This window comes from Schistocerca cancellata, chromosome 4 (assembly GCF_023864275.1).
Source record: "Schistocerca cancellata isolate TAMUIC-IGC-003103 chromosome 4, iqSchCanc2.1, whole genome shotgun sequence".
Taxonomy (NCBI): domain Eukaryota; kingdom Metazoa; phylum Arthropoda; class Insecta; order Orthoptera; family Acrididae; genus Schistocerca; species Schistocerca cancellata.
The window spans coordinates 305,770,797-305,797,094 of record NC_064629.1 but is presented as its reverse complement, the minus strand read 5'-3'; the positions used below and the strand labels follow the sequence as shown (position 1 = coordinate 305,797,094).

The 26,298-nt window shown below is 42.4% G+C and overlaps 1 protein-coding gene across 3 annotated transcripts in view; it reads left to right on the top strand.

The window, feature by feature from the left end:
* Positions 1-26,298, top strand: part of LOC126183474 (mucin-5AC-like) — a 653,654-nt gene that overhangs the window by 40,850 nt on the left and 586,506 nt on the right. Inside the window, exon 3 of one of the 3 annotated variants that reach the window (XM_049925492.1) lies at positions 20,749-20,914. The exons of the other annotated variants lie outside the window; for them this stretch is intronic. The gene's annotated coding sequence lies outside the window, so the exon portion shown is untranslated. The remainder of the gene's footprint in view (positions 1-20,748; positions 20,915-26,298) is intronic. 3 annotated transcript variants of the gene reach the window in all.

Below are 26,298 nucleotides of genomic sequence, written 5' to 3'. Positions count from 1 at the left end.
CGCTCTGAGATGCTTGAGCCACACCCGCTGGGGCGCCGACCGCTCTACCCTGTTGCGGCTCTACCAGGCGTTAATCCAGTCCCGTCTGGATTATGGGAGCGTGGCTTATGGCTCAGCATCCCCATCTGCGTTACGGGTGCTGGACCCAATTCTCCACAGCGGGATACGCCTTGCCACTGGTGCTTTCCGCACCAGCCCTGTGGACAGCGTACTAGTGGAGGCAGGTGTACCTCCACTGCGGTTCCGGCACCAACGTTTGCTGGCCGTTTATGCTGCCCATGTTCTAAGCTTGCCCGGGCATCCAAATTATCGTGTCCTGTTCCCGCAGTCAGTCGTCCATCCGCCAGACCGTCGGCCCCGGTCGGGTTGTCCGATCGCCGTACGCGTCAAGGAGCTTCTCTTCGGGCTTGGGTTTTTCCCTGTTCCACCTTTCCAGGCGCCTCTGCGTACACCCACGTGGTGTGTTCCTCGCCCTTGCGTTCGGCTCGACTTGGCACAGGGCTCGAAGGACTCGGTCCCTCCAGAGGCCTTCCGCCGCCGCTTTTATTCCATCCTGGCCACATATCAGGGCTCTGGAATTGTTTACACCGACGGTTCGATGGTTGCTGGTCGTGTCGGGTATGCGCTAACTCTAGGGGACCATTCCGAACAACGGTCCTTGGCGGCTGGCTGCAGCGTTTACACTGCTGAGCTAGTCGCCATCTTTCGAGCCCTAGAGTATATCCGCTCCTGCTCAGGTGAGTCCTTCGTTATCTGTAGCGATTCCCTGAGCGGTTTACGAGCTCTCGACCAGTGTTTTCCTCGTTCTCGTCTGGTGATGGCTATCCATGAGTCCCTGCATACTCTTGCGCGTTGCGGCCGCTCTGTGGTCTTTGTGTGGACCCCCGGTCATGTCGGTATCCCGGGCAATGAACATGTTGACCGCCTGGCGAAAGAGGCCACGAGTAAACCATCTCTGGATGTTGGCCTCCCAGAGGCTGATTTGCGGGCAGTCCTCCGCCGAAAAGTTTTTGCGCTTTGGGACGCTGAATGGCACGATCGGATTACACCCAATAAACTCCGTGCCATTAAGGAGACGACGACTGTGTGGCAGTCCTCCATGCGAGCCAACCGCAGGGACTCAGTCGTCCTTTGTCGGCTCCGCATTGGCCACTCCTGGCTAACACACAGTTATTTACTGCGCCGGGAGGACCCTCCTGTATGTCGCTGCGGGGCGGCTTTAACGGTGGCCCACATTCTGTTGGCCTGCCCCCTTTTAGCTGTGGTCAGGCAGACATTTGTGCTGCCTGATACGCTCCCTGCCGTTTTATCTGATGACCCTGTTATGGCTGCCTTAGTTTTACGTTTTATTAGGGCAGGGAGTTTTTATTCTTTCATCTGAGTGTTTCTGTTTTATTTTATTTTTTGTGTTGATTCTGGCCTTTGGCCTATGATTTTAAACTGATCTTTTAATGTGTTTCTAAGTGGTTGGCTTTTCCTTTTTTATTTCTATGGTCGGCCAACCACTGTCACACTCTGTGTGGTTTTAGTTCGTTTTGTCTTGTCCTTGTCTCCGTTTCTCTTGTTCTGTATTGTCTGTGATCTATTCTGTTCCTCGTTTTTATTCTCTGTGGGTGTTGTTTGTATTTGGAAAAAGGGACCGATGACCGTAGCAGTCTGGTCCCTTTCATCCCCCAAACCAACCAATCAACCAACCAACCAAGTTTTGCTCTGAAGCAGGTACATAGTCTTTTATCCATAAGTCAGACGCTTTCAATAAAAAATTGTGAAATCGGAGACTCTTGTGTTCTGTTTTGAAATACTGACATGTATGGAATGCATTAAATAATGTGTAATTAAAGAAGTACATACAAACCTTTTTTGACCGTTTTATACTTTTTCTGTATACAGGGTAATAACTCAAATATTGGTCTACCTGATCCACTCCTTTCATGTATTTGTTGTAATCTAATACACTTTCAGGTTTTTTAAATTGTGTAATTGGTTCTTTTACATTTCCTTTGAGTGTCTGTCAAAGTGGCACTATGTATTGTGGAGATCATTCGTATTGTTTTAGTTTTTGAAGCTCTCCATACCTGTGCAATTACTTCAGCTTTGCATTGATTACAAGCTTTAGACACATTGACTATTGCGCACTTTAACTTTTCCAGAAATCCTCTATTTTGCCGTATCGTTCCACAGACTCAAATTTTCTTTTCAAGTAACTACTCCACAAGTTCTACACTGTTATAATAATTAACCATGTAGAGGTGATGCCACATTCCATAAGAAGGTGTCAATAGTTCCATCACTGTTTTTGCTAAAGGCTGTCCAGTGCCGGAATATATCTTGAATGAGGAAATGTATCCCATACTTGAATCACACAGCATCTGAATGAGTATGCCATATTTCATAATTTTCAACGGGTTGTAAACTTTAAAATTTGACCGTCCATGCCATGGTATCATTCCCTCATCAATTGAGATGTTTTGACTTAGATTAAAAGTTTCTTTAAGCTTTTTGGAAAAATAATCAATTGCACTTTGAAAAGCTGATTGGCATTATCCGGTTTATTGTTGTTGTCGGAAAAATGTAAAAATGATAATATTTGTCTGCATCAGTTGCAGGACATCGTTTTGCGAAATATTGGTGTGTCTGTCAGCGGATTCATTGACCACTATTCATTGATCCTTGCTTTCTTACAGTTCCCATAAGGCTAGCAAGCCCAAACCATTTTCTAAGTTTTGGGTCCCGTAATGTCGACAAATTTGGCATTTTTTTAAATCCAGTTTCCTTCTATTGCAATTTTGACTGTAGTACTTGATAGTTTCATTGCTAATATATTCAAATAGATCATTCCCAATATATAATTCTATGATATTCTTTATGCTCTGTGTATCTTTGGGAAATATGTTTGGATCCATAGATCCTTCAAGTTTATTATTGGTCCTCGGTAAATCAAAGTCTGGTCACTGTGCACTGTCATGTTCATCTGATTTATCTGAATCATTTGGCAACCATAGCGTTCACTGAATTCTTCTTGGACATATTTCACTATTTTCCTATGATTTTGCTTCACTTTTATTTTTTTGACATCCAGTGTCATCTTCACAATCGCCCAAGTCATCCGGAACGTCGGACTAGACGTCCACGCGTTCATCGTAAATAATCGTATTGTCTCTTTCATTTGTCATGATGAAAGAGCGCAAGTACTTATAAAAACAAAAAACTTGTTGACGTGTATAACTTATTGTTACCTAAGCAAAACACCAACAGAATACAAAAGATACTAAAGTACTGTTGCCAGCCACTGTGCGATACTGTGCTCACAACACCACTGTGGTGTCGCTGGCCACTGAACGATACTATGCTTACAACACCACTGTGGTGTCATTGTCCATTGACCACTATTTCATGCACAACACCACTGTGGTGTCGCCGGACGGCATAGAGTTAAGAACTGAAAGAGCATCGAGTGGTGTTTGCATAGACATTCTGGACAATATCTACAACAAACACATACTACTCAGTATGACTTTTCTAGGCTGTGGCTATTGTTGTTAAGACATTTCTTTAATTTACCAACTGTAATGTGTATCACCCTCCTGACGAAGTGTCCCAGAATACATTGTCTGCACTGTTTTCTGAGCTCATCCCACCCTTCCTATTATTGGGTGCTTCAATGCTCACAGCAGTTTGTGGGGTGGAACTGGCCACAGTAAAGCTGTTGAAAACTTGCTTGCAGAGTTCAATCTTTGCCTCTTGAATACTGGTGTTCTCACACCCTTCAGTGTGTCATGTGGGTCTTTTTCATCCATTCATTGGAGAGTCCATGATGACCTGTGCAACAGTGACAATTTCTGATTGTTTGCTTGATTTGACCATCATACGGATTCCCATATGGACGACATAGAAATAAGCATACCTGGCGCAGAGAAACAACTTAGATTTGAAAACAGATAAATCACCAGGTCTGGATGAAATCTCAGTTCGATTTTAAAAAGAGTACTCTATGGCATTGGCCCCTTACCTAGCTTGCATTTATCGTGAATCTCGCTGAGCGAAAAGCCCCAAATGACTGGAAAAAAGTGAGGGTGACTCCAGTGTATAAGAAAGGTAAATGAGTGGACCCACAAAATTACAGACCAATATTCGTAACTTCTGTTTGCTGCAGAATCTCTGAAAGTGTTCCCAGTTCGAATATAGTAAACTTTCTTGAAGCTGAGAAGCATATGTCCATGAATCAGCATGGTTTTAGAAAGCATTGCTTGTGCAAAACTTAGCTTGCCCTTTTCTCGCGTGATGTGCTGAGATCTATGGATGAAGGGCAACAGGCAGATTCCATATTTCTAGATTTCCAGAAAGCATTTTACATGGTGCCCCATTGCAGGCTGTTAACGAAGGTACAAGCATATGCAATAAGTTCACAAGTATGTGAGTGGCTCGTAGACTTCTTAAATAATAGAACCAATACGTTTCCCTTGACGGTGAGTGTTCATCAGAGGCAAGGGTATAGTTAGAAGTGCCCCAGCGAAGTGTGATAGAACCGCTGTTGTTTCCTATTTACATAAATCATCTGGCAGACAGGGTGGGCACCAATCTCCAGTTGTTTGCTGATGATGCCATAGTGTAGGTAAGGTGTCAAAGTTGAGTGAATGTAGGAAGATAAAAGATGACTTGGAGAACATTTCCAGTTGGTGTGATGAATGGCAGCTAGCCCTAAATATGGAGAAATGTAAGTTAATGCAGATGAGCAGGAAGAATAAACCTGTAATGTTCGGATGCAGTATTACCAGTGTACAGCTTGACACAGTGAAGCCATTTAAATATTGGGTGTAATGTTGCCAAGTGATGTGAAGTGGAACAAGCATGTGAAAACTGTGGTGTGGACGGCAAATGGTAGACTTCAGTTTATTTGGAGAATTTTAGGAAAGAGTGGTTCATCTGTAAAGGAGACCACATATAGGACGCTGGTGCGACTTATTCTTGAGTACTGCTCGAGTGTTTGGGATCCATACCAGGTCGGATTGAAGGACAACGTGGAAGCTTTTTTTAGGCGGGCTGCTTGATTTGTTATCAGTAGGTTCGAACAACACATAAGTGTATTGGGAAAATTTAGAGAACCGGCATTTGAAGCTGACTGGTGAACGATTCTACTGCTGCCAACATAAATCGTGGATAAGGACAATGAAGATAAGATACGAGAAATTAGGGCTGATATGGAGGGGTACAGACAGTTGTTTTTCTCTCACTCTGTTTGTGAGTGGAACAGGAGGGGAAATGACAAGTAATGGTACAGGATACCCTCCGAGCACTGTACGACGGGTTGTGGAGTATCTACATACATGGAGATGTAGAACCTCGGCATTTTCTTTCAGTAAATTAAGGCTTGCGGAGTATTGATGTGGGTGTTGACGTAGATGTAGATGTTTTGACCCTTCTTTGGTGACACTTGCATGGGCGTCCAGCTAGATGTGCTCTCTCCGAAGCTGATTGGGATGTTTTCACCATTGCTGTCACCTTTCACACACTGCCACATGCACCCCTGCAACCATTCTATAGGCAGCTGACTACGCGATCCCCTCTTCCTTGGTGGATCCTCAAAATTGCCATGGTCATTATAGATCGCAGGTGGGCTTTCCAACTATAAGTGACATTCATCAATGGAGTACTTCATTGCCTTTAAAAAACTCTGTCACCAGGTCCGCCACTTCATAAAACGACAGAAAGTAGAATGCTGGGACAAATGTTGCAACCATTGAATTATGTACCCCTCCTTTGCAGGTTTGGGTGACAGTTTGTTGTTTCTGTGGACATTTGTGACCCCCAGGTCTACCTGGTAGCTCTGTGAATGGTGATGTGTGCACGGATCCAGACACTGTTGCTGTACATTTTACTTTTCATTATGCTCAAGCCTCTATGTCTGAGAATTATCAGCCTGTGTTCTGTGTCCTCACGTAGCAGGTAGAGAGACACTCTGTTCAGTGAGTGGGAGTTCCTTAAAGCCCTAGCCCTTTTGCCTGATATGACTCTCGGGCTAGACCCCATCCACAGCGAAATGGTCAAACACTTATCAGTGGATTGCCAGTGTCACGTTTTTGCCATTTTAAACCTTACCTGAAGTAAGGGAGAGTTCCTGTCTCAGTGGTGTGAAAGTGTTTTTGTGATAGTACTGACACCTGGTAAACACCCCTTTGAGATGGACAGTTCACTAATGATCTCTGTAAGTTGAAAGAATATATGGTGAGCCAACTGCTGTATTGGTACATTGTGTCTCAGTGTCTTGGCTCTGTCCCAGTGCGGTTTTCACCAGGGCCATTTTACTGCTGACAATTTGGTCTGCCTGGAGTCTGCTGTTCAATGAGCTTTTGCCTAGAATCAACATTTTATTGCTGTCTTCTTCAACTTGCATATGGATTATGACACCACATGATGAAACCACATCCTCATTACCCTCCGTGAGTTGGATCTCTGGTACCAACTCCAGACATTTCTGCTCAAAGTTCTTGTTTCACTGTACTTTCTGGATTCAAGTTGGTGCTTCCCATAGCACTCCCCATACACAAGAGAAAACTGGATCCTACAAGGTTCTGTATTGAGTGTGGCTCTTTCTCTGCTGGCTATCAATGGTCTTGCTGCAGCTGTGGGGGTCTACAGTATCAGCCTCTCTGTATACTGATAACTTTAGCATCTGCAATTTCTCCTCAACCCTGAGTATTGCTGAATGCTGACTTCAGGGTACCATATGAAATGTGCAGTCCTGGACTCTCGCCCATGGCTTCAGTTTTTCTGCCTCCAAGACTTGTCCTGCACTTCTGTCGCTGTCGTACTATCCATCCCTAGTCAGAACTCTACCTTGACTACCAAATGCTCAATGTGATGGAACCAGATCATTTTTTTAGAATTGGTCTTCGATGCTTGGTTGATGTGGCTTCCTCATATTAGCAAGTTAAACAAATGTGCTGGTCACAGCTTGGTACTTTTTGCTGTCTAAGTAACAACAGCTGCGCTGCAGACCGCTCTACACTTTTGCAGTTCTACAAAGCTCTGATCCTGTCACATGTTGTTTATGGGAGACTGATGTATGGTTCAGGATCACCCTTCAGCCTTTTGGACGCTGTACCTGTTACACCATTGTATGTTCCAACTTGTGGCAGGTGTCTTTGGGACCAGCCTTGCGAACAGCATACTGGCAGAGGCTGGTGTGCCTCCCCTAATGATCAGGCACCAATAACTGCTTCTCAACTATACAGTCCTCTGAGCATCCAAACTATTGTCCTTTTTACTGGTAGGTAGATCTGCCTTCCACAACAAAAGCCAAGGTTTAGGGTCATGGTAGCAGTTAGTATACAGAATCTCTGTTCTGAACTCCATCTTTCTCCACTATCGCCTTTTGTCATGGAGAAATCACATGCTCCACCATGCTATGTACCCCATCCTCAGATCTGCCTCAACCTCTCCTTTGGGCCAAAAGACTGAATAGATGCTATGGTTTTTCACTGCCTGTTCCTTGGACGTCCTTGATGCATTTCTGGGCTCAGGTGTGGTATACTCTGATGCCTCCACAGTCAGTGGATGAATTGGTTTTGCCTGTGGACATGCAAGGTGCAGTGAACTACTCTCCCTGCTTACCACATGCACTGTATTCACTGCAGAATTGGTGGCCATTGCTCGAGCTCCCAGCCACCTTCATTCTTGCATTGCCGAGTCGTTCTTAATAGGCAGTGACTCCTTGAGCAGTTTTCAGGCTGTCGACCAGTGCTACTGTCGACACCTGTTAGTTGTGACTATCCAGGATATTTTGTATGACCCCCACCGTGGTGGACCCCTGGTCTCTTGGGGATCACAGGAAACCAACATGTTGGTCAAGTTGGCTCCTAGGGTGCCGACTATGGAGAGGGGGGAGGACTGGAACTGGACCTTCAGTCAGCTCTAAACCGACAATTGTTGGAGGCTTGCTCTGATTTATCCAAATAAACTGCAGACCAAAAGGAGAGGCGACCATGTGGCAGTCTTCTCATAGTGCTGTGTCAGCTTTGCATTGGCCACACTAGGCTGACCCATGGCCACATCCTCAGATGTGAGGATCCACTCCACAGTTGGTATGGTGCCCATGTCACAGTGGCCCACATCTTACTAGACTGCCTTAATTTGGCCACTTTATGGCGAAACTTTAAACTTGCTGGCACACTACCTCTGGTTATAGCAGATTATGCCAAAGTGGTTGATTTAGTTTTGCATTTTACTTGTGACAGTGGTTTTTACTCCTCTCTCTGATGTAGGGCATATTAGCCCCATAGGCCGCTTGAGAGGTTGGTGGGGTGTCTCATTGCCTGCTTCAAACTGAGGAGCACATGGCTGCCCTTACTTGTGGTCTGGTCTGGCTCCTGCCTTTCCCACCTCTTTAATTCTTATTGTTGTACATCTGTCATTGGTTGACACTCATTGTTTTCTTTCCTGAGATTTTTATCTTGTCCATTTAGCTAGCTTCTTTGTGGTAGTGGAGAATTTGGAAGCATTGGTCAGAAGCAGAGGGTGTGTCTCTGGTCACTTAATGTGTCAAAGGGGTCTCAAACTGCTTTCTGTGTGGGGCAACTCTCCCACCTTCCCCCTTTTACCCCTCTTCCACTTCTATTTCCTTCTGTCTCTAGGTTTTCTTGATTCTCGGGTATAATAGAGTCCATTGGGATATGTCTTTTGTGTCCTTCCTCTCTGGGGCTATTCCTGGCTTGACACATGAAGGATTAAGGGATTGATGACCTTATAGTTTGGTCCCTTTAACCTCATCAATCGATTCTATGACATTGGTTATTTTGTGCACACTTAATTGCCAATCATTGAACATTGTGTTGTGTACTTTCTTGGTATTTCCATCTGTTGTTCCTTTTTTGCAACAGCCTTCACATGGGTAACCATCAAGAGAATTATGGTCAGGTTTGAATTCAGCTGTCCATTTCTTAACTGTTGAAAGTGAAAAACCAGATACATTATAAACCTTTACCAACTCTGGATGAATTTCCATTGGTGGTAAGCCATTCAAAATAGAGAATTTCATGATAATGTGGTGTTCCAAATTACCCATTTCAACAAAAGACTGCTTTAGAGATCTGTATAAACAATCTTCTGCATTGATTTATTTTACACTAGACATGTTATTGTACAAAATATGCTGACATAACAAAAACTAAATTTAATTAATGTTGATGCTTTATGTAGTGCAACAAACTGTATGTTGTATTCTGCCTCATTTACAGAATTTAAATTTCTGTGTTGTTGTAATATTTTGAAACATTATCTATTACGTGTATTATGTTTTTCTTTAGTAGTCTGAGATTTGTCAAAAGTTTTTATGAAACAGTTATGAATAGTATAACTTTCACTTCGAAGTTAGTGTAAGTAAATGTTAGCACTATTGTTTCCGCCGGAAAAATGGGTAGGGGGAGGCAGGAATAACACACCCTCCAGTATTCTTAAAAGGGGACCACTGTCACAAGGTACTCACCCAACGCCCTTTGGAGGACAGCAGTTACACATTGACTGGTTGTTATAACTTCAAGTTGAACAAATATATTTCAAGGAAGACGCAATACATGAAAGTCACAGATCAAGGAAACAGAGTAAGACGTGTGTACACTTTAACAGTCAAATAATAACTGAGTCCAAGTCTAGCAGCTGCTGGCTGGCTGGCTGGCTGGCTGGCTGCTTAGGTGGTGCTGCTGCTGCATGGCTGGCAGACAGCGCCGCATGTAGAGGACGCACGTAACTGTGCGGCGGCACTTTGAGAGATCGGCGAGTCACAACACTTTTCCCCCCTTTGAATTTTTTGCACAGGTCTTGATGGAGGTGGCCTGTAGATTGCTAACGTCCATAGGTGTTTGACTTTCCGTAAAGTCTCGAGGAGGAGGCTTCCCGTAAGGACGGAGGTGTCCCTGATGATAACTGGTCGAGATGACAGGAGACATGGTGGTCGAATCTGCTGGGGCCCCATGCACCAATCTGCCTGTTGCAGCAAGTCTGGCTGTTATAACAGGAGACATGGGCAATGTGTCCGTGTCCGTAGGAGGAGGAGGCGAGTAGAGTTGCTCCGACAGATGATGGTCATCTGGTTCCTGCATGGGCACGTCTCCTGGTGGCGTCAGTTCTTGTGCTGACACCGATATGATGGTGAGAGGACTGTGTTGTGAGTAATGAGAGATTCCAGTATTCTGAGTGTCAGGTAGAACCGAAGGTGGTGTAGCGGCATCCGGAACAGGCATTGCCGGCATACGAGGCCGAAGCTGGTCAGATTGATGCACTGCAACACCCGTGTCTGTCTGGATTTCATACAGGCATTGGCCACGGTGTCGTAAGATGCGACCAGGACTCCATTTTGGCCGCCTGCCATATCCCCGTACCCATACAAGGTCGTCGGCGGTGAACTGGCCAAGCGAAGGCACCGGCGGCCGTGAGGTGGAAGGCCACAGAAGATGAAGTAGCGTGCGGGGCTGTCGGCCATGTAAGAGCTCAGCCGGGCTGTGGTTGCGCATGGGGGTGAAATGGTAAGAAGCCAGAAATTGGAGAAGCGCATCATCTACATCTACATCCATACTCCGCAAGCCACCTGACGGTGTGTGGCGGAGGGTACCCTGAGTACCTCTATCGGTTCTCCCTTTTATTCCAGTCTCGTATTGTTCGTGGAAAGAAGAATTGTCGGTATGCTTCTGTGTGGGCTCTAATCTCTCTGATTTTATCCTCATGGTCTCTTCGCGAGATATACGTAGGAGGGAGCAATATACTGCTTGACTCTTCGGTGAAGGTATGTTCTCGAAACTTTGACAAAAGCCCGTACCGAGCTACTGAGCATCTCTCCTGCAGAGTCTTCCACTGGAGTTCATCTATCATCTCCGTAATGCTTTCGCGATTACTAAATGATCCTGTAACGAAGCGCGCTGTTCTCCGTTGGATCTTCTCATATCTTCTATCAACCCTATCTGGTACGGATCCCACACTGCTGAGCAGTATTCAAGCAGTGGGCGAACAAGTGTACTGTAACCTACTTCCTTTGTTTTCGGATTGCATTTCCTTAGGATTCTTCCAATGAATCTCATTCTGGCATCTGCTTTACCGACGATCAACATTATATGATCATTCCATTTTAAATCACTCCTAATGCGTACTCCCAGATAATTCATGGTATTAACTGCTTCCAGTTGCTGACCTGCTATTTTGTAGCTAAATGATAAAGGATCTATCTTTCTGTGTATTCGCAGCACATTACACTTGTCTACATTGAGATTCAATTGCCATTCCCTGCACCATGCGTCAATTCGCTGCAGATCCTCCTGCATTTCAGTACAATTTTCCATTGTTACAACCTCTCGATACACCACAGCATCATCTGCAAAAAGCTTCAGTGAACTTCCAATATCATCCACCAGGTCATTTATGTATATTGTGAATAGCAACGGTCCTATGACACTCCCCTGCGGCACACCTGAAATCACTCTTACTTCGGAAGACTTCTCTCCATTGAGAATGACATGCTGCGTCCTGTTATCTGGGAACTCCTCAATCCAATCACACAATTGGTCTGATAGTCCATATGCTCTTACTTTGTTCATTAAACGACTGTGGGGAACTGTATCGAACGCCTTGCGGAAGTCAAGAAACACGGCATCTACCTGGGAACCCGTGTCTATGGCCCTCTGAGTCTCGTGGACGAATAGCGCGAGCTGGGTTTCACATGACCGTCTTTTTCGAAACCCATGCTGATTCCTACAGAGTAGATTTCTAGTCTCCAGAAAAGCCATTATACTCGAACACAATACGTGTTCCAAAATTCTACAACTGATCGACGTTAGAGATATAGGTCTATAGTTCTGCACATCTGTTCGACATCCCTTCTTGAAAACGGGGATGATCTGTGCCCTTTTCCAATCCCTTGGAACGCTACGCTCTTCTAGAGACCTACGGTACACCGCTGCAAGAAGGGGGGCAAGTTCATTCGCGTACTCTGTGTAAAATTGAACTGGTATCCCATCAGGTCCAGAGGCCTTTCCTCTTTTGAGCGATTTTAATTGTTTCTCTATCCCTCTGTCGTCTATTTCGATACCTACCATTTTGTCATCTGTGCGACAATCTAGAGAAGGAACTACAGTGCAATCTTCCTCTGTGAAACAAGTTTTGAAAGACATTTAGTATTTCGGCCTTTAGTCTTTCATCCTCTGTTTCAGTACCATTTTGGTCACAGAGTGTCTGGACATTTTGTTTTCATCCACCTACCGCTTTGACATAAGACCAAAATTTCTTAGGATTTTCTGCCAAGTCAGTACATAGAACTTTACTTTCGAATTCATTGAACGCCTCTCGCATAGCCCTCCTCACACTACATTTCGCTTCGTGTAATTTTTGTCTGCAAGGCTTTGGCTATGTTTGTTTGCTGTGAAGTTCCCTTTGCTTCCGCAGCAGTTTTCTAACTCGGTTGTTGTACCACGGTGGCTCTTTTCCATCTCTTACGATCTTGCTTGGCACATACTCATCTAACGCATAATGTACGACGGTTTTGAACTTTGTCCACTGATCCTCAACACTATCTGTACTTGAGACAAAACTTTTGTGTTGAGCCAACAGGTACTCTGAAATCTGCTTTTTGTCACTTTTTCTAAACAGAAAAATCTTCCTACCCTTTTTAATATTCCTATTTACGGCTGAAATCATCGATGCCGTAACTGCTTTATGATCGCTAATTCCCTGTTCTGCGTTAACTTTTTCAAATAGTTTGGGTCTGTTTGTCACCAGAAGGTCTAATATGTTATCGCCACGAGTCGGTTCTCTGTTTAACTGCTCAAGGTAGTTTTCAGATAAAGCATTAAAAAAAAATTGACAATGCTATTCTTAAATTTCAGGTAACTTCCAGTCTTTGGGAAATTGATGACTTAGTTCTGTCATGCAATTAGTAATATTTCATAACTTTAGTATAACTTTCGAAATTAGGCATACATAGCCCAATATGTTTGTCCTTTCCTTTGTGTTGCCTGGCACAATAATTCATCTGTAGAGAGTATCAAATGCCAAGATGTGTATTGTGCACGGGCCTGAATAGTTTATGGCAATGTACGAAAGGTACACTTTGTGTGCAGTTACATCATAAAGGCAATGGCAGTCGAGGTGTATGAATATATTTTGTTCACATATGAGTAGCTCCATATCATAAATAGATGGTTTATTATTTTTGTATATGTGATTCAGTGTACACTGCATTTTTACTTTAGTTCACTTAACAAATAGATACCACAGCACTTCAAACCATCCGTTCTTGTATTTCCAAGCACAGAATCTGTCAAAAATTAACATGAAAATGACTGAATGCTTAGATAATTCCCTAGCTGACACTTGTCCTAAAGTCTAGTCATCAAATGTGTGATTAAGCAGGTGAATATCATTTTCTTTCCAGTCAAATTTTTCAGTTAACTGTGTTTTTTCCCAAATATTCCACTGTCAGTTTCAGAACTTTGGAATTAGATAAACTATCAATTACATCTCTTGTTGAAACATAAGACTGTAGTGTTACACCTGCTGATGTAGAGGGCATGGGACTATAGCCTTCAGAGGAGGAGGAGGAGATTAGTGTTTAACGTCCCGTCGACAACGAGGTCATTAGAGACGGAGCGGAAGCTCGGGTGAGGGAAGGATGGGGAAGGAAATCGGCCGTGCCCTTTCAAAGGAACCATCCCGGCATTTGCCTGAAGCGATTTAGGGAAATCACGGAAAACCTAAATCAGGATGGCCGGAGACGGGATTGAACCGTCGTCCTCCCGAATGCGAGTCCAGTGTGCTAACCACTGCGCCACCTCGCTCGGTACTATAGCCTTCAGAATCTGTGGTTAAGTTCTCTCTTACATTGACATTAAAAAATTCATCTTCACTGTCACTCTTTGTATCTCAGTGATCTCTACATTAGAATACATGATGAGGAAAAATATTGTGGTGCCAATCCTGAAAAACAGTATATGGAGAGCAGTCAAATGCAGCAGGAAAAGATCACAAAAGACAAAGTATCAGAATACAAATTATCAATCAGGACTTCAAATGCAAAAATATTCTGAGATATGGAGTAAAAAAATCTGTTGTATGCTTAAAATAGTCAACAGCAAAGAGGCACTTGAGCGCTGGTGTGACTGTATTCGTCACCTGTCAGGGGACAGCAAGAAGATCCTAGCTAACTCATTGACAGTGTTCAAGCAAAACATAGAGGCTGCACTTAAACTCATCAATGCCCTAGGAAATGCGCAGCATAAAGAGCTAACTTGTCATCACCAGCCAAAGGGCAAAGGAAGTTATTGGCAGCATAAGTAATGCATGCAGATAACTGACCCATGAGAAATCTAGCTGACTCACAACCACTGTGAAAAATTTAAAGGCATTTCATAGATATTTTGTGGCTGTAAGAAAGGGAAATTTGAAGTATTTGGAATACACCTACATCAGTCAGCTATGTTACAAGCAGACCTCGATATGGCTCAATATTCTATGTTGGACTATGAATCCAATGGGGTAGTGTTCGTTCTTGAGTAGGTCCAATGTTTTTTTTCCCCCCACTTTTTTCGCCCCCATCAGTGTTTGTTAATGTGAAAAATGACTAGTTGCACCATGGCTTGGAGTGCATGTTAAACTTCAGGTCCCCATGTATCTGGTTAGGTTAGTCAGTTCAGTGGTCAACAGAAGGCAACGACCATGTCTAATAAATAGCTGTGGTGTACAAACCAACCTTAAGTTTTGTGACATCTGCACCTAAGCAGACAATGCAAATGTGTACCTTTGCCTCTCACTGCAGCAGCAGTCCCTTTAACATTGAATAACAGTGGCTTTAAAATCTGAACTATTAAAACATTTGTCTGCACAGAAAGGAGGCTAAACCTATATTCAAATATCTGTAACATGTATTTATGCATCATAGTCAGCAAACAGCTGAAATCCTGTTGTGACACAACACCACAGTGCAAAACAGTTTGTGTTCAAAGTCAAATTGGCTGCACTACTTAACAGCTAGTCCCAGCTGTTTTATATCAGGTGACAAATGATTTGTCCTCCGTATTGGACATGAAAATAATTATGGCAACTATGTTTGAAACCATACTGCCTGAATTGCCTTTTGCTGTTTTCCTAGTGGCTTGTGCCACTGTTGGGTAGCATTCTGTGTTAAAGAAACTTCAGCACTGAGATTTATAATTTCTCTTTTCAAGTGCTTTACAGAGATGACTCCTTCGATGTCTGTACAGAGGACAACAGTGAGTTCCAGTGAGATCCGTTCATCTTTCGTGAAAGATTGAACCTATTCTTGAAATTAAATGATAAACAATTTCCCCTGAAGTTTCAGTTGGGTAAAAAATACTGTACAACAATCACAACTATTGTAAGAAAACATCATCTGAAACCAACTGAAAAAAAACCAGCCACTGACTCAAGCTTGCAGCTTACTATTAACAACTGGATTTTATGCTACAGGATACTGACCCAAGATCATTTCCAGCAATAAATCTTTATCAGTTGTGGAGGAGTTTGGAGAGTGCACTTACTTCTGCTCTTTTTCTTCCATCTTTACAATACACAGTAGTTACCAATAAACACTACAAATCTACAATGTATGTTTAATATCTGCACTTGAAGTGCTGTAATTGTGTTGATTGCTGACTTGGTGGTGTTGCCCAGCATGCTTTAAGGTAATTTAGATAAACACTGTACCTTGTTCATCTGATTCAACTTCAGTGGTACAAAACGTAGTGAATTAATGAATTGGGTTCATTTAGTGAACTAAGGATAAAATTGCACTCCAGTCAGAAAAGTTTATACAATTGCCACTCAGAGTTGTAATAGCTCTGTTGAGCTGTGATCTGGCAGTTCCTGGTTGCTATACCAAGAACAAACATGATTTATGTAACATAGTACTATATAGAGAAACACCAGTGAATTACAGGGTGAGTGTAGCACTGAACACATTGACTGTATAATAGTAATACAGATTACAGACTTAGTTGAGTACTCATTTGCAATCCCTTAAATAATACTATTTCTTCAACGGCTCACCAGAGTGTGCCAGAGGACGGACCCAAGTGGCCTCTATGAACAGGCCTGTGAACTGTATGGACGCATGATCTCTGAAATTGCATGCTTAATGAGTGAATGTAAATCAAGCACAGAAAAATGCATGGTACTGAAAGAAACACTGGTACTGTGACAAAAATCACTAATCTCACAAGGCACTGTGATTACAAGTCATGGAAAACACCAATGACAGTGCTGAAGTCTGTTTCATCGCCCGATGCTGGCAGCTGCTGCAGCATGTGGTGGGCAGTCACCAGCGAGTAGGGGCAGAAGTGATTAGGGGGAGGTTTGGCATGCTGTTCCCACCTCATGAGAGGCCTGGGGCAGGACGAGGGAGGGTATCTCCATAGCAGCATCCTCCTCGAGGTCAGCGGTCTGTGCCAGAGGCGTCACGGGAGCGTTGGAGACAATGGCTGCACAGGAACCAGCAACAGAGATGGCAGTGGCGTCCAGTGCCAGGGCAGCTGCACAGACGATGGCAGTTGGGATGGAAGCAGGAACCATAGACAGCAATCGGCCAGGTAGCACCCCCTGCTGTGTTGCGAACCGGACCATCTGTGACACAGGAACAGCCATCAATGGCATCGGGGGCGGGTGGGGATCCCTCCAGAACAGCCTGTGCCATGTGTAGACGAAGGAGGTGAAAGTGATGGGATGTCCACCCATCTGGAGTGCAGACAATGCACAGGTGCTGGCCCCGGCCTCACTTGATGATGCCTATGGGAACTCATTTCAGCCGGCAGCTGAAAACATGAGCCCAGTCAGGCACACCCGGCTGGAAGTGTTGCGAGCAGGTGATGCAAGTGGACATGGCATCAGATGCAGAAAGTGGAGGAGGATCCATGTAGCAGCTCCACCGGGCTCTTGTCCCCCCACCGGAGTGAAATGGTACAAACTCAAAAAATGGTCTAAAGCAGCTTCATAGGACCTGCTGGGGCATGTGAGTTTTAAACATCTGATCCATGTGTTCGGCTTCCCCATTACATTGAGAATGAAATGAGGAACTGTGAGATGCGAACACCACTAGCCTGAAAAATTCTTGAGAGACAAACTGGGTGCCATTATCAGTAACCACGGTGTACGGAAGTTCCTCAATTACAAAAACCTTATACAGGGCCGAATTAGTGGCCACTACGAATGTGGGCAGAGATCAAACCACATAGGGAAACTTAGAATAGATGTCTACTACAATGAGCCAATACTGATATAGGAAGGGCCAAACAAAATCAACGTGTAGACGCCTCTCATAGTCGCTGCGGCATTGGCCGCGGAGGAAAAGATAACCATGGGACTGCCTGTTGCCGAACACAGTGAGTGTAAGCGACGATAAGCCACATAATGTCACCATCTATGCCTTGCCAATACACACGTAGATGGACCTAATTCAACAAGCAAAAGAAATTGTATAATTGTAAATTAATAAAGGAATTAATAATAAAAATAATGGCGTTTGGAAATCTGAGAAATGAAACTAACAACAAACAGCATGCTATAAAGAAAGCTTTAAAATTAAATCTGTATGATGAGTTGACATCAGAACCAGAAAAAAATAGTAAATGTTTTTAATGACAACTGACCCCGATAAAGTAAAAATGTCATAGAGCAAGTACTAAACACCCAACACATGCGGAACCCTTGAAAGCATCAATGTTGCTCCTCAGAGCCTGAAAAACTGAAGTGCTCACAGGTAGAAAGAGACTAAAAAGTAAATACTCCAGTGGCAGTGACAACCTACTAGATTTAATTGTAAAGAAATGCGGGGAATGCAATGTAGAATAGCTAACTCGTACAACTAATGCATCCGTTAGAATAGAGTTTTCCCTGGCCTCCTAAAGATTGCTTAAGTTAACCCACTCCGCAAAAAGGGACCTGAAAATGATGTAGGTAATTACAGGCCAGTTGCACAACTCGGCACATTTTCAAAAATATTTGAGAAATTGTTTCCCATCAGATTGGAATATTTTATCATCAGAAACCACAGCAGTGTATGTGTGTCTCAATACTAAATTAAAACCATTAGATAATAAGGAAATTACTACTGGTATTTTTTTTACATCTGTCTAAAGCTTTTGCTGCTGTTGACCACACCATACTCCTTTGAAGGTTATCTAATAAATGTTTAAGAGGAACTGCAAACTGACAGTTGAAATCATACGTGTCAAACAGTGTACAAAAGGTTGAGATTTGTAGAAAGGATACTACAGTTCATCAGTGTACTGTGCAGTCCTCAGAGATAATGCCTGTTATATATGGTGTACCATAAGGCTCAATCCTGGGGCCCATACCGTTTCTGCTATGTATTTATAACATAAACATGAAACTTACTTCAGGGCATACTACACTTTTTGCTGATCACAAAAGTAATCTGTAAAAGGTACAGACAAAGCTGACCATGACCAAAAGATTAAACCACTTATCACTGAGCAGATGGTTCAATGAGAATAATCTGTGTTAATGTGCAAAAAAAAACCCTCAGATTAGCTTCAGCCTCTCAAAAATGCAAAATTTCCATAACGCTCCTTAACAACCAAGAGCTGTCCAATGTGAGCTGTGTTAAATTTCTTGGTATATGGCTTGGTGAAAATCTTAAATGGCATACTCGTGTCAATTATATCTCGAATAAGCTGTCAACTGTGTATTATGTTCTAAGAGTACTTAATGACTGAGTCACCAAAATAGTTCTTATAGAAGTATATTATTCTTACTGTCACTCCATATTACTGTATGTAACCATATTTTGGGGAACTCATCCTGCGTCAGAGCTATCTTCAGAATTACAAAAAAAAAAAAAAAAAAAAAAAAAAAAAAAAAAAAAAAAGGCAATATGTATGATATGCAATCTAAGATATAATGAATCGTGCAGCCACATATTTGTTAAAGGACATTTGGAAGTTTTCCACCATAGCTATATTTCACAAGTCTTCAGTTTATTATACCTTGCATGATTATCTTACAAGCCATTTTTCAAGTGTAGTATGTGTCAATGCGTTGTATAATTATCCTGTTAATGAATGGCGATATAGCCGACCTGAACGTGAGCACATAACATGGAAGCGTCAGGATTGAAACCAGAAAGCATACTGCATGCAGTAATAGTAATATTTATACAAGGGTCATTCAATAATTAGAGATGCACATTGGTCTGGGGAAAAAACTGTTTGTAGGGCAAGTTTGGTACTTTTATGGCTTTAATTTGGCATCACTGGGATGAGGGCTGATCAGCTGATGTATCGACATTGTTTTGTTTATAACCTCAAAAATACATTTCAAGATGGCGCGTTCGCTTGAAACTCCACATTAGCTGAACAATGTTCTGTTATTCGGTTTTTACTTGTTGATGGTGAGAAACCAGTGAATATATACTGTAGAATGTCTAAAGTTTGTGGTGAAGGTTGTATGAATCGTGCAAATTTTTACAAGAGGGTAGAGCAGTTCAAAAATAGTCGCAACTCAGTGACTAACGAACACTGTTCCAGCTGACCAGTTGCAGTTTCAACTCCCTCACTTGAAAGTCAAATTGATGACATGATTCCTGCTGACTGCTGTGTGACTGTGGAAATGATAGTTGATAAGGTTCAAGTTAGTACTGGTACAGTTCATAACATTATCTGTAACAAGCTGAAGTACCACGAAACATTTGCATGATGGGCCCCAAAGGAGTTGATGCAGCTACACAACGAAACAAGGTTGAGAGAGTGCACAGAGCTAAAGGAATGTTGTGCAAGAGGTGGTGAACACTTTCTCAACAAAATTGTAACTTATGATGAAACTTGGGTTCACTACTAAGAGCTAGAACCAAAAAGACAAAGCATGGAGTGGAAGCACACCAACTCACCTATCAAGAAAAAATTCATTCAAATATCAGAAGGAAACTTCATGTTAACAATGCTTTGGGATGCTGAATGTCCAGTTTTTTGTGATTATCTCGAAGAGCAGTGTACAATGAACAGCCAGTACTACTCGGCTTTGATTTTAAACAAGGTGAAGCCAGCCACGAGAGAGAGAGAGAGAGAGAGAGAGAGAGAGAGAGAGAGAGAGAGAGAGAGAGAGACGACGTGGATTCTAGAGGAGAGGTGTGATTCTCCAGCAAGACAACACGTCTTCATATTGCTCAACTAACCTGTGAAACCATCAACAAAATGGGCTGGGAAGTACTGCTTCATCCCCCTTTAAGTCCTGGTTTAGCACCTAGTGATCTCCATTTGTTTGGTGCACTGAAGGAGGCATTACATGGGAAGAGGTTCCAGGACAATGAGGACATGAAAAATTTTGTGGGAAATTGGTTCAAACATTAAGATCAAGAGTTCTTTACAGCTGGAATAAAAAAGCTTGTAGTTGTTGGAACAAGTGCATAAATGTTCAAGGGGATTATGTTGATAAGTAGAAAAAGTATTGTTTTGGAAAAATAAATGCTTTTTTCTCCAGGCCAATTTGTCTCTCTAATTATTAAATTACCCTCGTAATTATTGTCATGTTATGGGACACTGTATTAGCTCACTTTTGTTGTCAAATACTCACTGAGGCTTTTAAGCTGTCATTCTTCCCACACTTCATACACTCGGTGTTAAACGAAAGCAAGCACCTATAGTGTCCTATAACACGGCATTAGTTATAAAGATGACTGTTATGGCATGCAGTAAGATTTCTGGTTTTAATTCTGATGCTTGCATGTGATGTGCTTGCTTTCAGATTGGCTGTATCACTGTTTATTAATGGGATAATTGTCCAACACATTGACACCTACTGCACTTGAAAATGGCCTGTAGGGCCAAAAATGTCCAGTCCTGCAAGGTATAATAATTTGAATACTTGTGAAAACAGCCAAGGAGGAAAACTTCAAACCATCTTCTGATAGGTAAAGCCAATGGAAGACTTCATTTAATTGGTAGGATACTGGAAAAATGCAGTCAGTCTATAAAAAAGACTGCTTACAAAATACTCTTTCCATCTTAGAATATTGCTCAAATGTGTGGGACTCATACCAGATAAGACTAATAGGGGATATTAAACTTCTACAAAGAAATGCAGCATGAATGGGCACAGATCTGTTTGGCACAACTCAGGGGTGTCATGGAAATATATAAGAACTGAACTGTCATATACTCGAAGGATAGTCATTAACTTACCACAAAAGCCTACTCACAAAATGGAACAGGATGAATGATTATCATTGGGTTGGTGATAAGCTCATAGCATTTTTTGTTAGTTTAATAAACACAACAGAGACTTCAGTTGTCAGTAATATATTTTTCTTCACTATTTACAACAGCTTGCCAACGCTGGGGTAACATTTTGATTCCGCAAGTATAGTTTTCAGGTGAGGAACTTAAGACATGTACGGAGTAAACTTTCATGTGGGTTGTTTAATAGAGGGGGAGAAGATAAAAATCTTAGGGCACAAGATCAGGTAAATGAGGTGGGTGCGAAATGACCTCCCAACCCAGCTCTTATGTATTATTTTTTGTCAGTCTAGCAGAATGCGGATGGGCATGCGTTATCATGGAGTAACATCATTTCGTGCAGTCTTCCTGCTCATTGTTTCTGTATTGCATCTGCAAGACGTCTCAGTTGTTGACAATAAATGACATCAGTGATGGTTACACCTTGGGGAATCAATTCATAGTACACCACACTGTCGCTGTTCCACCAGATGCATAACATTCTTTTGTAGATGCATGCAGGTCTTTCTGTGGGGAGTTCTTGCTTTGTTTCAGCTCAACCATTCCTTTCTTTTCCATGTGTTAGCATAACACACGAATTTTTTTAAAATTTTGTATATATCCCTTCCCCTTTGCATCCAAATGTTGTTGAAGGTGGAATGATCACGTTTGCCAGTTCTCGAGTACACTGGCATGGATTAATGCATTTAAATGTTCTCCATAAATCCTTTAAGATCTTCCTGAATGTAATAATCCTCCTCAAAATGAGGGAACCACTTTCTTGCGATGTTCTGTCCAATGGCATTATCCCCACATATGTAACAAATGTTTCTGACTGTCTCTGCTGCTGTCTTCCTCTATTTAACACAAACAAAGTAATATGCCAAAAAATGTTTTGTATAAAATGTGAAATGTAGAGCAATCGCTTATTATAGTAATAACAAAATTAAAGATGGGAATGACATATAATGCATGCATGTCCGGCAATAAAGTCTTTCAAATTATTGATATAGATTCACAAAATAGCGTTAATATGAGGTTCTGTTTTCTGCAAATTTTTAGCGAAACACTTCTTATTTTCTTGTAAAGCTCCCCAAGAAATTCCGAGAAACTTGTTTTATATTTGAGGCATTTCATTAACCAACATGTTATGTAGTAAAAGGAAACATTTTTGGGTACAGAAACTTTAAAACTGTAAAATAATAAAAATAGATTTTGAAAAAGTTTTGTTGTATAGTTTGAATTATATTGCAACGACATTTTTGATTGGTCATGTTTCTGTAATTACAAAGTTTAGAAGTAGGACAAGATAATTTTGATGTGATAGAAAAATATGCTATCAAATGATTTGGGTGAATCCTAAAAGGAACAGTTACTAGTGGAGCTGAATTTTTAAGCGCATATGGTTTTCCCGAATTTTGAACATTACTTGTTCACATTTCAATTCTCAATGGGCAATCTTCCATAGATTTGCCTCCTGAATAATTTTATGTGAACATTCTGATACTGTACTCATTTAGTTTAACTTTCTTTTGACAGGTATGCACGTGGTTACAGCTGTTGTTAGTCCTAAAAGTGCCTAAACATGACCATTTATGACTTCCCTGTAAACCAGTTATCTTACTTTATTAAAGTTTGAAACCTACACCACCAGTTACTAATACATCTTGTGGCTAATATAGGCAGGAGGGTGGTGGTGACGGTGGTGCTGGTAATGGTAATGGTAATTATGTGGACTTATTACAGTAGGTCATATTGCTATGTGTAATTGAACACAATAAAGACCATCAGATACATAATCTTCACTACTAACAAGCCTGCTGCCCAGTTTCCATGTTTTGCTCATAATTAATTACACAAGAAAATCTCAGAAATAAGTTTCTATTTATTATTATTATTATTATTATTATTACTACTATCATATGCTGCTAACAAATTGTTTAGCATTGTGGAAATTCTCCTGTGCATTATCTTTCCCATTGACACAGTCGTTAATGCCATATCTGATTGTCTAAATGTCATAGACTAATTATACGAGACTCGGGTCTTGTTTATAGTTACTGAGTGTATGCATCTGAAGACTACACAAAAATGCTGTATATCCTTCCCAGTAACTCTGTTTCATTGGGTTTGATAGATAACTTCACCTGGATATTCCTGCAAGGAAATTGCAGATACAGACAAAAAGCTATATAAAGTGCACAAATCTTCTGTAAACGCTGTTACTTATAAAATCATACAAACTAGTGTTCACTAAATTTAATTTGTGTATTTCTAGCTTGAAATGCATTTCTGTCGGTGTTTTACCGTTTGTCTGGAATCAGCACTTTACATTAATGACGAACCAGTTAACTGTAGTGGAGACGTATCAATTCTTAGGTTTGATTTTCGACACTCGTTTGACTTTGCCTCCTCATCTTCGTCAGCTTAAACAGAAGTGTTGGCAGCATCTCAATGCCCTCCGCTGCCCGAGCTGCTGGGTTGCAGATTGCTCCATGCTGCTGGAGCTCTACAGAGCCCTTGTTGAATCCCGCCTTGACCGTGGGAGTGTGATTTATGGTTCGGCAGTGCCCTCAGCATTGCATTTGCTCAACCCATTGCACCATTGTGGAGTTCAACTTGTGACAAGGAGCCTTTAGGAAGAGTCCGGTGACCAGCATACTGGTGGAGGCTGGAGTCCCTCCATTGGAAATCAGACACCTAGAACTGCTCGCCAATTACGTTGCACACATTCATAGCTCTCCTGAACATCCTTATTACAGTCTTCTTTTCCCAACCACGTCAGTTCACCTCCCTCATAGGCGGCCCAGGTCAGGGTGAATGATTGTGGTTCACGTCCTATCGCTTCTGTCTGAACTGGAGTCCTTCCCTCCACCATCTCTCCTCAAGGTCTATTCACGTACACCTCCGTGGTGTAGCTGTAGGCCGAAGCTTCACCTGGACCTTTCACGTGGCCCTAAGGACTCCGTTAACCCTGTGGCTCTCCACTGTCACTTCCTCTCTATTCTTGAAGTGTTCTGGGGCTCTGAAGTGGTTTACCCCGAGGCTCGATCGCTGATCGTAATGTTGGCTTCGCCTTTGTCCACAGAGGCCATATTGAACAGCATTCCTTGCCTAAAATGCTGCAGTGTATTCACTGCAGAGCTGCTGTCCGTATCTCATGCACTTCAGTATATCTGTTCATGCCACGAGGAATCGTTTCTTCTGTGTACTGACTCCTTGAGCAGCCTACAAGCTATCGACCAGTACTACCCTTGCCATCCTTTGGTGGTGTCCATCCAGGAGTCCATCTATGCCCTGGACTGGTCCCATCGTTAGTGGTGTTTGTGTGGACCCCAGGACACGTCGGCATCCCAGGCAACAAACTTGCCGACAGGCTGGCCAAACAGGCTACACGGAAATCGCTTCTGGAGATGGGCATCTCTGAACCTGACCTGCGTTCAGACTTAGGCTGCAGGGTTTTTCCAGCTTTGGGCGACGGAATGGCATAACAGTACGCACAGCAAACTGCGTGTCATTAAGGAGACTTCGGATGCGAGGAAGTCATCCATGCAGGCCTCTCGTAGGGAATCAGTTGTCCTCTGCCGGCTCCGCATTGGCCATGCTTGGGTGACCGACGGTCGCCTCGTGCACTGTGAAGACCCGTCGCAGTGTCGGTGTGGCGCCCGGTTGACAGTGGCCCATATTCTGGTGCACTGTCCCACTTTGATTGCCCAGCAACGAAATCTTGGGTTACCGAACTTGTTGCCACTCATTTTATCTGACAACGCCTCATTGGCTGATTTAGTTTTATGTTTTATTCGTGAGGGTTGGTTTTATCATTTGATCTAAGTTTTCGCGCGTGTCCTTTGTCCCTCTGTGTCCTCCACCCTAGTGCCTTTAGGGTGGAAGTTTTAATGTGTTGCAGAGTGGCTGGCTTTTCCTTTTTATTCTTGTGGTCTGCCAGCCACTGTAATCTGCTTTTTTGTTTTACTCTCTTCTATATCTAGTGACTCTGTGTTGTTTTCTTGTCCTCTTTTGTTCTTTTAGTGTTTGTTTCTTTCGTTCTTGTGGTTCTCCCTTTCTTTCAGTTTTGTGTTATATGTCTCGTCTGTTTTATTCTCATGCTTGTCACATTGTTTTATTAGGAACAAGGGACCGATGACCTCGTAGTTTGGTCCCTTCCCTCCTCTTTTAAACCAACCAACCACCATGCAGCAGTGCTGCTCAGTCACTGCTGGAGTACTGATTGTTCTGTTTTCATGTCGGGAGTACTGATTGTTCTGTTTCTATGTCCCTGTTGATGACACTAGACTAAATTCTGCTTTAAAAATAATTTTGTTTGTAATGGGAAACAAACTTGTGCTTTCTGTTGACACTGAGTGTCACGTGAAAGATGTGATAAGCGCTATTTGTTTGGGCTGACTCCAGCTACATATTGCAAAACTGAAGTTGCAGATATTTGAGGAAATACCAAAGAAAATGCACCTGACAGCTCTTACAAGAGACACTCTGGGTGTTCATACAGCACACCAGGTTGCACATCTTAACAAGAGAGAGGCACATTTTCATTGCGTTTAACACTTTGCTGTTCGCAAGTCTCATACAAATTTATTCGCTTGGTGCCAGCAGTGCTAATTCGGATTACTTGGCTTGTTGCCGGCTGCTTGTCACCTTTCCGTTGATGACAAGCATCAAACACATTGACTTTTGCGCGCTTTAATTTTCTGGAAATCCTCTATTTTGCCGTATCATTCCACAAACTGGAATTTTCTTTTCAAGTAATCTCTCTGCAAGTTCTACTCTGTTATAATAATTATCCATGCAGAGGTGATGCCACTTTCCATCAGAAGGTGTCAATAGTTCCATCACTGTTTTTGCTAAAGGCTGTCCAGCGCTGGAATATATCTTGAATGAGGAAATGTATCCCGTAACCAAATCACACAGCATCTGAATGAATTTGCCGTATTTTGTAATTTTCGACGGATTGTAAACTTTAAAATTTAATCGTCCACGCCATGGTATCATTCCTTCATCAGTTGAGATGTTTTGACTTAGATTAAACGTTTCTTTAAACTTTTTGGAAAAATAATCAATTACA